Consider the following 12500-nt stretch of genomic DNA (forward strand, 5'->3'; position numbering starts at 1 on the left):
AATTCCCAATGGATTAACAATATAGCAAAGATTTATATCTGTCTAGAACTGTGAAAACATAACTACACATAGGAGGTTTGCAGTTTACTATATAACATTTTCATTAGAAGAATATTTCAGCACAAAAGTAAAAACAAGTAGGATGATGAAAACAGTACTAATTTTTATTGATGTATTAAAAATAGTAATTATTATGGGAGGGGAAATTCCATATATAAAACACAACAAAAACAAATGTTGAGCCAACTTGTGTGTGATATTCTCCCTCCCTCCCTCCCTCCCTCCCTCCCTCCCTCCCTCTCTCTCTCTCCCTCCCTCCCTCCCTCCCTCTTTTGTAAAACAAGTATGTCACAATTTAGGTCAAGCTGTCAACATGCAGAGAAAGAGCCATATCATGGCAGTATAGCAAAGTCAGCAAAAGCAAAAGTGGAAGGAGTGGGTTGCAATGAAGCCTGAATTTTAAAACAATGCAAACAAATATCAGGATTTCTGGTCTGAGCTAGAGTGGGAAAATGACCAAAGGACAAAGCTAGGCAGCCAAAATCTGGAAATAATTATGGGCAAGTCAAGACAACTGAATTCCATATTACCTTGGTGAATGTCTGTAAAGGCAGTTTGGGGAGGTATTTTGGTAAGGTTTACTTTTTGGAGCTTAGCAACATAAATTTGTTGTCACTGAACTATTAAATAAAAGAGACACATGTTGGCAAAGAGTGAGCCGTACTAGGATGGAAGTGATTAAGGAACAGGCTATGAAATAATAGTTTAAATGGGCCCTCTGCAGGATTTTAATATCCCATGACAACACTCAATTGTCAAATTCAGCTAGAGTGTCCAGGATGCTACTTAAATTAAGCCAGAAATTCCTAGATTTATTCTACTTTTTTATTTTAGTTAAGCACAGGAAATGCCAATAAATTGTGAGAATCTAGGCAAGATATAAGAAACTTTGGGCAATATGGCCTAAAGGTTACCTGATTTTTTTTTTTTTTTTTTGCCATTAAATCTACAACAAATGTTTTTTACCTAATACAGCAAAGGAGCACTTTTGAACTTTTGACTTTTCTTCATTTGATTTAAACTCAGGTAGAATTTCAAACAATAATATTGGAACACCTGGTTAACACGTTAGGTTATATGTGTCTATAGCTGTAAATTGAATTTTTAATAGGAGGATCACCAGGGAATATAAAAGAGTCTCATAGTCCAGTTGTTTGGTTGTTGTTTTTTTAAGTTCATGAACTACTGGGATTTTTAAAATGTGCTCTTTTTAAAACATATTTTAAATAATGTATCTGCTAATTTGTTTGGACCTGGGCTCAGTTTTAAAATAAAACATCCAGCAGCTAAATTATGTTGTAAAAATATTCTTTAAAAATTATTTAACTTGCCCTATCTATCTGAGATGAAGACTCCTAGATAACCACTAGAGGAGAGCAAAACAATTAATGTTGCTTATAATATCTGCTGCCATTTAATAATCATTCAGCTTTGATAGGCCTAATTTTATGTTTCTTGGTAGCAATAACAAAGGACACATGGGCTTTAAAACAGCAGAATCTTCAAATCTATTTTAATAACCTGTAGATTATTAAACAGCAGCAAAGGCAAGGTCACAAATGCAATTGTACAAAGCAGATATATTTAAATATTTATGTTATGTTAATATTATTAATAGTCATTATGACTATTAACCAGATGGTCAATGTTTTCTTTATGGAAGCTAATGGCTAAAAAATAAATGGATCTCTCCTTGAAGATTCCCAGTAGGAGATACTGTAAGAGGCCATATCATATAAGCTAAATTATTAGATCTAGACTAAGGCAGTCTAAGTGTCCACCGGATAGAAGAAAAGAGATATATACATTTTTTGCTGCCATCTAATGGCTATTTGTACTATGGTAGCTCAGGTATAGTAATTCTGATGCAAGGAGAAATTACTGATGTTTTACACACACATACCACACAAAAACCTATATTAAGTTTATTAACTTTTATTTTAAAAAAATTACTTTCAGATTGGTTACATTACATTGGTTACATTTTCAGCAAATATTGGAAATTGCATTATACATTTTTTACAATTTATCCACTGTCAGAAACCAACAATATATAATTCTATAAAAGGGAAATTACTGATTTTAAATGTACATCTATGAACATGAATAAAAAGAAAAAAAAGAGAATAGAAGAAAAAGAAAAATAACAGTAAAGAAGAAAAAGAATGGCTTCTGATTTTATTTGGTATAGATATAGGTTTAAAAATGTATCCAACTTTTACTCAACAATACAATCAACAATAGTCTACGTTACTTGTATAACTGGCAATTCCAATCTTTAAATCTCCATATCAAAGTTTCGTTTTTTTGAGTTTCTCACAAATGTCCTAGAGTGGGTTCCAAGTAGAATTAAAATTGGTCAAAGTCTTTTCTTTAATCAAAACCATCAACCACACCATCTCCACCAATTCTATCAGTTTAAACATCTTCCACTGTGGGTGTTCGTAAATCCTTCCACCCTTGCATAAATAAATGTTTTGTCATTCTTATCATATATAAAAATACATTTCCATAAGAACTTTCAATCTGTGTGCACATTAACCCGAAGCAATTGCAGACTTACTTTTAAAATCTTGTGAATCAAGATTTGATGCCAATATTTTCTAATTTACATGTTCACCAAAGATTTTTTTTAAAACTATTTTCAGATTGGTTACATTTTCAACAAATAATAGAAATGGCGTTATACATTTTTTGCAATTTTCCAATGTCAGATACCAACAAATATCATTTTATAAAAGGGAAATTACTGATTTTAAGTGTACATCTAAGAACAAGGAAACATGTTTGTTATAAAATCAATTTACAAATAAAGAATCAGAAAGCTGTTCATCATACAAGATTCACAAATTTGGGCTGCAAAAATATGGGTGCCAAATAGATGGCAGCAAATGGCTACAATTTTAGTATCTCACTGCTTCTATCCAGATTTTTGGATCTCAGATATGACTTATTTATCATTTACCAAATGTATTCCAAGGATGTAATCCAAACATGCCCTATTTATCAAAATCCAAAATTTTAGGTAGTGCTGCTTCTTGAATTTCTCAATGCTATATTTTGAAAATTAGGCATGTGGTATTATCTATCATATTGATATGTACGTGTTTGGCCTTGAAAGGGGCTATTGAAACAACTTAAATAACACAAATACAAAATATGATAAACTTTGTTAAAATACATAAGACTATGGATAGAATTAAAACAAACAATAGCAAAGGGCAAAATTTAGCTTTGGATCCTATAATAAATTAACAACAAGAAGTGTTAATTTCCTAATAAAAAAGTATCTAATTATTTGCTGCCCCAAACATTCTTTCTGGACAGTTGGGTACATCTTTTCATTAATTATAACCATTGATTTAAATTGTTTTAAGATATATTTCACAGGGCTTTACAGATTCATAATGTTATGAAAAAAGACTAGGTATTTTTCCTATTTTTAATTTTAAAATAGGGAGTCTGTCTTAATGTTGTTAATAATATTCTCAACCTTTAAAAGAAAGTCCATTGGTTAATTGTTCTAACTGTCAGGAAGTTTCTCCTTGGTTCTAGGTTGCTTCTCTCCTTGATTAGTTTCCTCCCTTTACTTCTTGTCCTGCCTTCAGGTGCTTTGGAGAATAGCTTGACTCCCTCTTCTTTGTGGCAACCCCTGAGATATTGGAACACTGCTATCATGTCCCCCCTCGTCCTTCTCTTCATTAAACTAGACATACCCAATTCCAGCAACTGTTTCTTATATGTTTTAGCTTCCAGTCCCCTAATCATCTTTGTTGCTCTTCTCTGTACTCTTTCTAGAGTCTCAACATCTTTTTTACATCGTAGTGACCAAAACTGGATGCGGTATTCCAAGTGTGGCCTTACCAAGGCAGTGTAAAGTGGTATTAATAATTCACGTGATCTTGATTCTATCCCTCTGTTAATGCAGCCTAGCACTGTGTTGGCTTTTTTGGCAGCTGCAGCACACTGCAGGCTCATATTTAAGTGATTGTCCACTAAGACTCCAAGATCCCTCTCACAGTTACTACTATTGAGCAAGGTACCACCTATACTATACCTGTACATTTGGTTTTTCTGCCTAAATGTAGAACCTTACTTTTTTCACCATTGAATTTCATTTTGTTAGATAGCGTCCAGTATTCAAGTCTATCCATATCCTCCTGTATCTTAAGCCTATCTTCTGGAGTGTTGGCTATTCCTGGCAGCTTGGTGTCATCTGCAAATTTGATGATTTCCCCATCTATCCCCTCGTCCAAATTGTTGATGAATGTTGAAGAGCACTGGGCCCAGAGCCCTGGGGCACCCCACTGCACACTTCCCTCCATATAGATGCGGTTTCATTGAGGACCACATGCTGAGTACGGCCGGTCAGCCAGCTACGGATCCATCTGGTGGTGATGCTGTCTAATCCACATTTTTCTATCTTATCAAGTAATAGGTTGTGATCTACTTTATCAAATGCCTTACTGAAGTCCAAGTAAATTATATCCACAGCATTCCTCTGGTCCATTAATTTTGTCACTTGGTCAAAGAACGCAATAAGATTTGCCTGTCATGATCTGTTTTTGACAAACCCATGTTGGCTTTTAGTAATGATTTTGTTTGTGTCTAGGTGTTTGCTGATTCGTTCTTTTCCAGATTCCAGAATCTTCCCAGGTATTGAGGTCAGACTGATAGGTCTGTAGTTTCCTGGATTTGCTGAGTATGAATGGTCTATTATCTTATTAATTGGTTAAAAGAACAAAATGTTGTTTTAATGTCATTTTTGTCACATATTAATTTATAATTGATCAATTGTTAAAATTATATATTCATTATTACAATGTATACAAATGAACCAATAACTTATTCTGAGAGCTATCCATTATATTTATAATCCACCAAACTTTATGATATGAATTTTTCATATTATTAAAGTGAACTATTGTGGATTGATCAACCCATTAATATGGATCAAAGCAATGGATATACTAGTTTTGGGAAAGACAGATTTAGGTGAGGGTAATCCCCTAGTGACAATAATTTTATTCTACCTTTCCTGGTAGCAAAATATGGTTAAAAAGAGCTAAGGGGTTATATGTTGCTTCTATTGATTTAAAAGCTACATTTAATTTATTTTTATTTTATTCATTTTTTTCTGTTTCTAGACCAACACTCATCAAGTGGCTCTGGGAACATGAGTTGATTTCTTGATCATATCTTTGCACCAAACTAGCCATCACTCCAATTAATTTCTGACCCAGTTTTTTTAAGCAAAATAGAGCAAAGATTAAAATATTTAGTTGAAAATACTTTGCTAGATTTAGCTTTCATACTGAAATGTTTTCGTTATTCAGGAAGTCTAACAAAGTTGCATGCTGCACATATGCTTTTTAATCTTTTAGTTAATTTTTTGAAAAACTTTTTTTGTACATTTTTGGTTAGCATTGCTTTATGCAGACATAGTTATAATTAGTGCTTTTTTTGTCACAGAACTCAACAGAACGGAGTTCCGGCACCTTTTTGGGACAGATTTTTCCAAGTTTTAAAAGTAACTTTGAAAATTTGATGTTTGGTCCACCTGAACTTGAATCGCCCTGTCGAGCATAGTAGGTCAACGGCAAAATCATTAAAACAGTGCATGCGGGCTGCTTGTGTGTCGAGTCCAATGCATGCGTACTTCGTCCGGATGCTCGGCTTGTGGCACTGTGATGACTGTTATGTTTTGTTACAAAACTGATGTGTGTGGGTGTGTGTACAGTGATTGACTACATGCAAAAGGTAAATAAAAGATTAACAAGATGTGAGTTCTGGCACCTTTTTTCTTACAAAAAAAGCACTGGTTGTAATGCTAACAAACTTGTTTTCACCTTACAACTTTCTATTTAGTATACTGTTGTTTACTCCCTTAAATATAAAGTGACAAGTGGTTCTAAGCATTAAAATAAGGTGAAACCTATAAGCAACAATATAGTTAGTTTATGATTTTTCAAAAATTATCTATCTGTCTGTCTGTCTATCCAGCTGTCTGTCTAGCTGTCTATCGTCTATCTATACATCTGAATTTATATAATCCTGCTTTAGCTATGCAAAGTGTGCATAATTATTTCCATGTACTATATATCTCTATCATTTCTAATATTTTCTTAAGAAATCTTCAATTTAACTTTACTATGGGCAATCGCCAAGTTTCCTACTTTGAACCCATCTAGATATGTTTTAAAAGAACTGCTAGGTTTTTTAGTTCTGCCTTCTATGGCTCTTCCATCTGGAAGTAAATGCACATACAGTTGTGGATTTTCACATTCATTTCTGGAGATGCCTTTATTGTTTCAGTATAGTAATATGATCTCCTGCATAATTAACAACCCTAGTAGAGGAGGAGGTCTAAAGGAAGATTTATTATTTGGTTTCTATCTCCAAGAATTACTTATTGTTGGTGTAGTTACAAACTTTTTAAAGCAATGATTACTGGATGTTGACCAACAACAAAATCTAATTTTAGTTATAAAGTCATATTTATAGGTCAAGTATCCATATCTCTATTGTCTAATGTATGGCTTATCCAAGTACATATTACTATAAGTTTTAGAAGGACATAAAATTTCCTCATTAGTCAGATTTGATACCTTACCTACCGCCATTCATAAGGGACACCTAAAACAAATCCCTATAAAAGAACAAATCTGTCCTTGTTTAGAAGGGCATATGGAATCAATGGAGCGTCTCCTTTTTTTGCTCCATTGCTTGGTGTACAGATCTGAGAGAACACTTTATTTATCCCTTCCTTAAATACTGTCTAGGTGGTCTATCTAGTTTTTTAATCTTTTTTTATTACAAGAGGCCCACAAATATATTATTCCCAACAGATCTTACTATGCCTTCAACTAGGCACCTCACATTGAAAATAGTGTGATTTAGATTTGAACTTTAATTCTTTACTGTGAAGTAATTGTTCTAGCCCCATTTATAGCTGAATTTTTTTAAATATATAATATTCTAAGCAGCTTTTCTTACATATTTATTCCATTGTTTAGTTTTACACCAACACTTTATGTATTAGATCTTGATGCAATGGTATATATATATATATATATATATATATATATATATATATATATATATTGCACCAACTGACGTTATTTATATAATGGCATCCTTACATTAAAAGATGTTAAATGATGCAAATGGCAGAATGGCATTATGCAAATCACAGTATGTAACACTTTCCAATTTAACAGATATTTGTTAATAACAGAAACTACCCTTTCTAATTAGAATGAGATTCTTAGAATGAGAATTTCAATGATATCTCATTTGGCTTCTTATTTTTTCATCCCTAAGATCAGTTTTTGTTGCCTAAATTTATATTTATTTTTTTAAAAAGGCTATGAGTAAAATCGTACATTCCTTATAATGTACATATTTTCTTTTTTTTATTTATTTTTTATTGAAATTTTTTAAAGGTTTTACAAATATACAACCAAAAAAAAAATCAACCCTCACCCCATCCCTCCCAAGCCCACCCCTCCCTCCCCCCTCCCCGAACTTCCCAGAACTGAATATAGGCTTATCTAAAATTTTAAAATATCTAAACAAATTTTACATCTTATAATAATAATATATATATAAACATTAATAAAAAACAATACTTAAAAAAGAAAAAAGAAAGAAAGGAAAGAGAGAGAGAAAGAGAAAGAAAAAAAAGAAAAAAAGATAAAAAACAAAAAACGGAAAAAGAAAAGAAAAAACAATCTATACAAGTTATAAGAAAGCTAAATAATATTTTTCCATATCCAAATTATATTGTATAAAATTTATCCATTTTTCCCATACAACAAAAAATTTCTCTTGAGATTGCTCCTTTAAGAAAGCCGAAATCTTTGCCATTTCCGCCAAATAAGAAACTTTATAAAACCACTCTTGCAAAGTAGGCAAAGAATCCTTTTTCCAATATTGTCCAACTAACAGCCTAGCGGCTGTGATCAAATTTAGCATCAGTATAACTTCCTTAGCATCACAGTCAGTAATAATACCTAATAAAAATAATTGCGGGGTAAATTTTACCCTCCTTCTAAAAATTCTTTGAATATTCCACCATATCTTAATCCAAAAGGCTTTTATATTTTTACACGACCACCAAACATGAAAATAAGTAGCATCCAAACAACCACATCTCCAACATTTAGGCTGTAGATCAGGGTACTTTCAATGTACATATTTTCATAAGTAATTTTCAAAGTATTTTCCCCAAAGAGTTGGGTTTTGTTGACTTATTTTTTTAACATGGCTGTACTTAAATTTTTATTTGATATTTTTCAGTTGCAAAGGTCTTAATGGGTAGGAAAACATGAATTGGAAGACTAGCAATACATTCTGCTTCATACTAGGTAAATTTGCATCAGAATAGTGCAATGATCACCTCATCTGTATTTTTAGAATGAAACTTTCACCGATGGATGCATGTGAAGCTCAATCTTATACTTCACAGCCTTAACTCCAACGGAAGTCGGTAGAAGAACAAGAGTTTTGATTTTAAATATAGTGTAATATCCCATAAATGTAAATGGGAAGAAACAGGTCTTTTTTTGGTCCCATACATGTTTTTTTTTTTAAAAAAATAAAGCTGTTTTCTCTTTTACTGTGAAAAACAGTGGAATAGTTCCACAGTAAATGTTTCTGTTTCTGAAAGCTTTTCAAAAAGTAACTTTGAATAAAATTATTGCTTATCTGTAGAAATTTTGTGCAAAACAGGAGACATAATAGCTTCCTTTCAGGAAACTACACAATTAATAAATGTTGTTAAAAGTTTAGAGGTTACTTCTTAATTACTTAAAAAAAAGTCACTGAATTAAATAGTTTAAAGACAGTATAGTCTGCTAAAATAAAGTGTTTGGTAAAATAAATACAGTATGAAGAAGTGCAAAATATTTTTTGATGTGCATTAGTTGGTCATTGACTTACTAGTTGCACAGTTTCCTAGTCTTTGCTTTTAAAATTGCATTTGTTTTCTCCCTCTAAATCAGTCACCAAGTGATCAGGATTTATTGTTTACTCCCAGGCATTGATTGGTTGTTGCTAGAAAGAATATCTAATTTGATTTAAGCCAGGTTCTTCTTTCTCACTACAAGGAACATCTCCCTCTGGCCTGGTTTTCTGTCTTACTGAGTTGTAGCTGAAAGGCTTGTTTTGCATGGTCTCTTTTTGTTTTTTCCATGCCAAATACAAAAGGACAAACAGGCAAAATTGTTGAAACCATGATTTAAAAGTGTAAAGGTGTGTATATTTGTGTATGAGAGAGGGAATCTGAATGAATCTTTTGTACAGAGGAATTTGAAATATGGCTTTATTTTAGTATCTCTGAAGGTATAAATGAGACATATTGAGGATTTTATGTTTGATTAAGTTTTCTGTATCTATTTGCAATATAGTAAGCTTGGCTCAGTCTCCCTTTTTCTGAGGCAGGCTCTTGTATGGATTTTTCCCCCCTAAAAGCAGCTGCATTCAATGTAGACAAAAACAACAACTCATATGATTTATAATAACCTGAAAAGTCTTCAAGGGTATAATAATTATACCTTCAAGGGTATAATTCTCGGAGACTCCCTGGACAAGTCCCTGCAGTTTTCTTGGTAAGGTTTTTCAGAAGGGGTTTATTATTGCCTTAGAAGAGATCAACCCTGACTGCTCTTTAGAAGGCCAGATCCTGAAGTTGAAACTCAAATACTTTGGCCACCTAATGAGAAGGAAGGGCTCACTGGAGAAGAGCCTAATGCTGGGAAAGATTGAGGGCAATATAAAAAGGAGATGACAAAGAATGAGGTGGCTGGATGGAGTCACTGGACTTCAGAAGATGGAAGAGGACAGGAAGAGCTGGAGGAACATTGTCCATGGGGTTGCGGTGGGTCAGACACAACTTCGCAACTAACAACAACAAATTTCCTAGGGCTGAGAAAAACTGGTTGGCCCAAGGTCATCCAGCTGGTGTTGGGCCCAGAGTGGGACTAGAACTCATTCTCTCAGTTTCTAGTCTGATGCCTTAACCACTATACTGCTATATAGTAGTTTTTACTGTTATTATAGCAATATAATATATTAGTAGGAATATCCTCCTTTTCATACCATTCCTTACATTGAAAATTTGGAACAAAATATTTCACAGTCATTCCCTTTTTAGTCACGGAAGTTTAGAGTTTCACTGTGTCTAATTCTGCCACTGAGCAATATAAAGCCTCTCTATTTCTCTCTTAAAGAGTACTTAACTAAAGGATCAGGAGAAGAAAAATGCCTGGGTGGATCTGTTCATGTGTCTCCCTTGCAGAAAAAGAATGTAGAACAAAATAATCACTTTGCTTTTTGCATAGCCTACCAATCCAGTTCCAATATGCGCTTCCCACAACCGCTGTGCCTGCTTTTACAAAGAATGAGAAAACTGTGTAGGATCCAAGAGAGAAATTCCCTGAGGATGGGCTCCAGCATGAGTCCAAAAGCTCGGAAGTCTAAACCTCTGCTCCCAGTGACTGTCCCAGATTGGATCCTACAACATTATTCTGAGACACATATATTTGCCTTCATTTGTGAAACTGTAGCAGGTTGAGTAGGCAATCAACAGGTGATTTTAGGACTTCCCACTAGGTATTGCCTTGAAAAATTGGGGGAAAAGAAGGGGGCTCTGTTCATATCTGAAGCCACACAAAACAAAATTGAGGTCTCAAGTGAATGCCATGATTTGTGATTCTATATTCCTACCCTCTCCAATTAGTGTTTTTTTTTTTTTTAAAAGAAAGCAAGGAAAAGGAAAATGCCCATTAGGGAATCAAAGGAAGCATGTCCCTATGTCATGCTTTGACAGATTTTATTTTTCTCCTAAATAAAATTTCAGAACAAAGCAAAAAGCTCTCTTTACTAGGAAGATGAATTTTAATCATAGACCTTGAGGGGACTTTAGGAAACTTTCAGCCATATCAATGAAGACTTCCTCATCCTACCGAACAGTTCATCACCAGAAGTTATGAAACAACCTCATGGCTATTGGACCATATTCTGTAAAAGGATAAGCAGCAGACAGAATAATACATTATTGTCACAAACTCTGCATTTGAGTCTGAAGATTGGCAATAGCTGGTGATATCTACATACAAATAAATACAGAAGTTTTCTTGACATCTGATCACTCTGATTCGAACACATCTTCAGATTCATATGTACTTAATAACATCCTTACTGAATCGTTGTATTTTCTCATTAGTCATAATTTCATTTTAAAGGGATATAGGCTTTTTATCTGGTAGCTGAAATTCTAAAGAAAAACTAAATTGTGTAATATTAGAATACCAAAGATCTGAATAATCGTGGTGACGCTAATATTAAATAGATTTTTAATTTGCCCTATTCCTCGCATGAGGTTTTTATGTTTTTTGTTTTGCAAAAAAAGTGCCCCCCCCTGCTTTCCCTAGCAACAATAATTTAAAACTTTATATTCAGCGAACTGAGAAGGAAAATGGAATGCACCCAAATTACAGAATAGTACAAGGGAATTTAATTAAGAATGTACACATTAGAATTTCAGTGGGATCTTCTATTTAATGTTACTTTATTAAGCCTTCTATCAAACGCCTTTTTTATGTATATCAGTTGATATACAATTAATCTGTTCTCTTGTGAGGAAAAAAATAGCACCTGAGGTGGATGAAAAGTGTCAGATTATAATAATTATAAGCAGCTGTTCACTTGGAATCACCTCTGGCCTACATGGGGGATGCTGTGAGTTACCACTCTGCACAACAGCCCACCTCATTAGACTTGACCTTCCCAGCTGGGGATTTCATTTGTGTTTTTTTAATGGATTTGTATACTGCAAATCATAACACCTCATGAAGCCTGGCTCTTTGTTGCAATAACACAAGAAAGCAATGAAAAAAAAAGGCAAAATAAAGTAATCGCTACTGTAAATGGCAGGATCCAAATACCGCATAGGTAATATTTGGAACCTGTAGCAGAAGAGATTGGGGCAGTATCCTACAGCACTGTTTAACTAGAGATAAAGCAGGGAAAAATCAAACCTTGCAGATTTTGTAAGATGTTTTGGAAAAGAGGAACAGGATCCCCAGCAGAAATTTACCACATTTTCCAGAGTTACTCCAAGCACTGTGATGTCAAAATTACAGTTTATAAAGTTAACATTTATATTGGTCCAGCAATGGACAGATGATGCTAGATGGTGCTGAAAGATAAGGAATAGCCCCCATTCAGGGAGTTCAATCAAGTGTATTGCTGAGCCTCCCCTTCAGTTTGGCTTCACTAGAGAACTGCCCAGCATGGGAAGAATGGCCTGCAGTAAGGAGCTTTCATGTATATGCAATCTTCACAAGAGCTAGAACCCCACAAATAATTTCCATGGACCTTTGATCTCCAGTGTGGTAGGAGGAGAGAAGAGGCTGTCCGCTTCCCCTCACATGCTC

Source organism: Crotalus tigris, unplaced genomic scaffold, assembly GCF_016545835.1.
Source record: "Crotalus tigris isolate CLP2741 ecotype Arizona unplaced genomic scaffold, ASM1654583v1 scf7180000017536.10889498, whole genome shotgun sequence".
In the NCBI taxonomy this organism is placed as follows: Eukaryota; Metazoa; Chordata; class Lepidosauria; order Squamata; family Viperidae; genus Crotalus; species Crotalus tigris.